Source organism: Capsicum annuum, chromosome 7 (assembly GCF_002878395.1).
Source record: "Capsicum annuum cultivar UCD-10X-F1 chromosome 7, UCD10Xv1.1, whole genome shotgun sequence".
Classification (NCBI taxonomy): domain Eukaryota; kingdom Viridiplantae; phylum Streptophyta; class Magnoliopsida; order Solanales; family Solanaceae; genus Capsicum; species Capsicum annuum.
Window position 1 is genome coordinate 153,063,216 of NC_061117.1, and position 5,406 is coordinate 153,068,621.

At 29.6% G+C, this 5,406-nt stretch overlaps 1 long non-coding RNA gene across 1 annotated transcript; it reads right to left on the reverse strand.

The window, feature by feature from the left end:
- Positions 1–3,086: 3,086 nt before the first annotated feature.
- LOC107877104 lies at positions 3,087–3,824 on the reverse strand. Its single transcript, XR_001676163.1, has 3 exons — positions 3,714–3,824; positions 3,570–3,629; positions 3,087–3,498 (listed from the first exon to the last, which is right to left on the reverse strand). It is a non-coding gene; the product is annotated as an uncharacterized LOC107877104 (long non-coding RNA).
- Positions 3,825–5,406: the final 1,582 nt, after the last annotated feature.

Genomic DNA, 5,406 nt, shown 5'->3' on the forward strand with positions numbered 1-5,406 from the left:
TTTAATGAGAAGTGTTGTCAATACTAAGTTTTTTCTAATAGTAGGAACATAGAGAACATTGTTGAGAGTCAACACCTTGACGGAAGTCACTTTTTGGAATATTTTCCTACTTCTTTCAACCTTAGTTGTTGTGTTATTTCTCATGAAGATCACTTCCTTGGGACCAACGGGATCATAAGTAGCAAAAGCTTCTTTGTCCGCTCAAACATGTCTAGTGGCTCCTTAATTAAACCATCATTCATTTGGATATCCAACTAGATTGATTTCAGTTATCATATCTCTTAGATTTTCAATCTTTTTAGTTGTTTCCAACATGTTTATATAATCTTTTTTCTTGTTATTGTTTAGAACTTGACTATTTAGATCTTTGTGGCCAATATCACTGCAAATATAGCAATTGTCATTGAACATTTTCTTATTCTGCTATTTTTCTTGTCCAGAAGACTTATTCATCTTCTTATTATTCGAAGCATCATCCTTAACAGGATTTACGGCCAGCATTGATGATTTTTCATTCAACTTATTATCCTTTTCTATCTTGGAATGACTCACAAGATCTTTCAAATTATATAATTGATTTTCACTCATTTTTTTCTAGAATATGAGGATCTATACTTGTGAACATTTTCATTTCAAGTTTGGCTAGCCAAAATGACATTATTTCCTTCCATTATTTGAAGTTTACACCAAAATATTTTTCTAATTTCTCTGTCATTTTCATTGCTTGAGAAATACCTAAACGACTTAATGACGCAATATTAGTTGTCGTTGGGACAACCCCATTAACAATTAAATCAATTTGTTGTTCAATTTCATTCGTCATTTTTCTGTCAACCTTTGACATACACTTTAGTATTTCAGAATAATAACAATAAAGATTTTAATCTTTAGCCAACTTGTTTCGAATCAAAGATGAAGTTCTTATATCTTCAAATCATCAACCAAATGAACTTTGAAACATGACGAAGTTTTTATGACTTCAAAATAGAATCTAATTCAAATAGATTAAAATCTCAAAGATTTTAAACTCCAAAAACCAATACAGAGATATTAATGAATCGGTGAAATTTTTATATTCTTTGAATCAAATTTCAACACCAATTTCTCGATGAAGTTTTTACATTCTTCTGACCGAGGGAATAGAAATCAAAAGATTTTAGTCTCCACAAAATCAGACTAAATACAGATCAATCAAATACTTGATTTATAAATGGTGATAGTTTTTTTTCCTTCACCAAACAAGCACAATAAATTAATATTTTTATACTTTTATTACAATTATTGTTTTTCTCAATTTTTTGTAAAATCTATATTTTCCAACAATAACTTCAAATACATGTTCAAATTAACATATGAACAATCAAATGACTTTTAAACTCGATATTTACAACTTTTAACAATAATTTCAACCCAACTTATGAACATCAACAAAATAAAGTTCAAATAATTTCCTGGAAAATAGCAAAATCAAAAGTTAAGAGCTTCAACACAAGTTCAACCAACTTATGAACTATCAAAATAAAGTTTCAAGAACTTCAAAAACAAGTTCAAAAAGTTGAAGAACTATCAATATGAAGTGCAAACTATTTACTGAAAAATAGTAAATCAAATAATACAAATTAGTATTAGTTCCGTAAGATTCTTGTTCTGGGTACAAAAATCTATATGTTTCAACTCAAACTTCAATACTAAGTTTAAAAACAACTTTCAAGAACTACAATGAATTTACAACAACTCAAACATAAGTACAAATGAACTATCAAAATAAAGTATTAATCAACTTTAAGAAATAAGATGAAGCAGAAAATTGTAGAATCAAGTCCACCAAATGCACGGTGTGTCCTTAAGGAATTTATTCCCCTCAAGTACCAGAGATTATGAAATCTTTCCTCCTAGGATAAAATGATTATCTTTCTGAATATAGCGGTACCTTAATTTTTTAGAAACTCCAAACACACTCAATGATTTGATGATCACACGAGTGTTTTTCGAAGAAGAAGAAGATTGTTTTTCTACTAAAAAATTGTCTTTACCTGAGGAAAAAATTCAGGTATTTATAGCCATCAAGGTGTTGCTTCACAAAGAGAAGCAATAGTTCATAAAGGTGCAGCTCTTCGAAAAGGTATAACTCTTCGGAAAAGTCACAACCCATTGGAAAGGTCATAACTATTCAATCTGAAAAGGTAGGTGCCTATTCAAATTGCATCCTTTCTCTTGGTGTCTTTCCACACACCTTTTAAAAAAACCAACAATAAAAACTTTAATGAAATTATGATCGACTCAAGTGCAGTAAATTAAAATAGTTATGAAAACATTAAAGAAATCATGACAACTAATCAGAAAAGCAGTACAAAATAGTGTGAATTAAGTAAATAGTAAACTAAAGAAATGTATATTGCTATTCATTTTTCAATGCATTCCCCTTTTCTTAATTTGAACATTCCAACAAGTACCTTTGTATTGACTCGCTTTATAATATACGTAATATATTTAATTTGTTTTGTCACCATTGTTCTAGTTAAATTGAGAATTTGGCGTTGGTACCAAAAGTGGTGCAATTTTTCATGACTTCACATCGTGAAAATTGATGACAATTGTACTTACAATAATTCAAAGAAAAAAAATTAAAATAAAAAAAAGATTGATGCAATTTTTTTTATAAAAAATAATAAGTTAGAAGCGATTGTCGTTATTACCTGAAATTGATACTCTTTTCCCTGTTCGGAGAAATTCACTGCTTCTTCCTTCCTTTATTAATTTTTATTATAGTTTAAGAAAAATTATCAAAAACTATATTTTATATTTTTTAATGGGCATCAAAATAGTTAAATCAACCTTTTTTTGATTAAGGGTTGAACATGGTACCCTAGTGTATGCTCAAGGTACTAGATTGGATGGCACAACAAACATAGTAGCTGAGGAATCAGCTATTCTGGCAGCTAGTTCACATTGAAAAATTTCAAAATATAATAAAGTTATCATACAAACAGATTCCATGATCATGAAAAAGATTTTAGAAAGGGAGTGGGCATGTCCATAGGCAATTGTTAATATTATTGCAGAGATAAAAATCAGTTTGGTCGGTAAGCAGATTAAGTTTCAGCATACAATGAGAAAAGGAAATAAAATAGAAGGCTATGTAGAAAATCTAGAAGTAGATACAGGGGATTGCAGTTTTATTTACATTAACAGCATGAATTCGATAGGAAAAAACATTCTAAACAGTGACAAGTTGAGAACTCCATACTTGAGAGTATCGCCTAAAATGAGATAGGGGGTTGGGGAACTAAGGATGCAGTATAAATTTATCACTTTATGATAATTACAACACCACAACGGATGAATTAATTGAAATGCTAGTGTATACTAGTCAGATATTAAAAATGATTCGGTAAAAGGGAAAGTCCAGGGTCAGATTGAGAAATAGAAACTTGAATAAAGCTTGTCTACTATGGGGTGGTAGTATTGAGCTTCCCATGCACACAATCATGAGCCCACCTACAAAATCACAAGGGTCAAAATGGAGAAATAAAGTGATGAAATGCAACTTAGCTAAAAAAGTTCCTTACCCAATAGAACAAATCTCCTTTTAAGAAGGGACTTTCAGCAAAAACTTGCAACTAATCCATCTACCAGAGAACACAAATGAGAGCAAGACAAGATTAATCCCGAGAAGATTAAAAGTCATACAGAAGAGGTAAAGAAGAGCTTACTCTTTAAAGTTGATTCATAAAGATACGGAGAAATCAAGGCAAAATGATTAACAACCCGCAGAAGAAGAACCAAAAAAATGAGGTTGAAGAGAGGAGGCAACATCGCACAGCCATGAGAGTGGAAATGAAGTGTGTTTTATGAAACCCTAGAATATAGGATATATATAGTAAATGTACGTGGGCCAACCGAGTTGATAATTTGAATCGGGTGATAGGTTGGCCCAATTTTATTATTATTTTCTGTCTTTTGTGTTTTTTGTTTTGTCCATTTGGTCATGTTTTGTTTGTTGGATTATTTGATTTAATAAAAATTCAAAATTTATTTAAGAAAAAAAAGTTAAATCGATCGTTAAAATGTGATGGATGTAGTTTAATTCTTGTTTCTCAACTGATCACTCATATATCCATATAAAAGGCCCTTATTTTCCTATTTTGACTAGTATCTGCTTCACTTATTTAAATAATCGTGATCATAGGAGAAAATGAGAAAGAAAAATGGAGTAATATGAAAGTGAATTAAAAATATATATATGATCCATATTTTATTCTTTCCCTTTGAGTTTAATAAAAACAAATCAAATAATTTTAAATTATACTCTCTCTTGATTTATACATATAATTTCATAGTTGAGGAGCACCACTTTCCTGTTTACCATCTATAATTGCATGGAAGGTTCCGGTTTTTGCAAGAATGACACATAATGATGTCTGGAATCAAAGCTAATAAGTTTTTAAAAGACGATTTGAGATTCAATTTTTCTTAAAAAAATAAATAATAATACTTTGCTGGGAAAATAAACATATGCTACGAAAGCAAATAGGCAGAATTATTTACATGTAATATAAACAATACATAATAATAAATTTAATTAAACATAAAATTGATACTTATCTCTTGAAGCGTGACTACGAGTTCGAATCAAACCTTCAACTACGAGCGAGGATTGTCCACATGATCATCTTTCGATTCGTGGTCTTCATTTGAGTGACCCAAATAACATTAGAATAAGCAAATTTATGTAGGCAACTTTTTCATGAAAGAACACAGGGAAACGCTCTTGAATCCTTGACAAGATCAACTTATATAGACACAAGTTTTAGGATTTTTAAATTATATCTCTGACCTGCTAGGTTTTTCTTTTCCATAAAAAATAAATTCTTATTTCTTTTCCATCAAGAAATAAATTTTATTTAATTTCTAATTATTCAGTCACAACAAGGACCACAGATTAAGTTAGCGAAGCTTCCAATTATGGTATTAATTCGTAAAATAAATGTATTAACATACCTTAATAAATTACATATTATTCCACTAAAAATTAATAATTGCACCCCTTGGTATAATTTTAAATTTTATTATTAAATCTTATTTAACTCTTCATGTTAAGATTGTAGACACCAATCAATCGAATTAAATTTCTGACTATTTAATTCATTGATTAATTTAATTCATTATTCCTATGCTTAACTTATTTAATATGACAGATACAAAATCTACCTGCGGGCATAAAAATTTGTAAGCTACTATAAAGGGGTATCATCAATCTGAAGGGCGAGACATGAATTCTATCAACTAATCAATATTTCACAAATATCATTTATCATCATGCAACCTTTTGGAAAATTTTTAACCCATGAAAGAGTTCCACCCTTTGATAGATTAAGATAACAAACAAACAACATTGGTCATAAT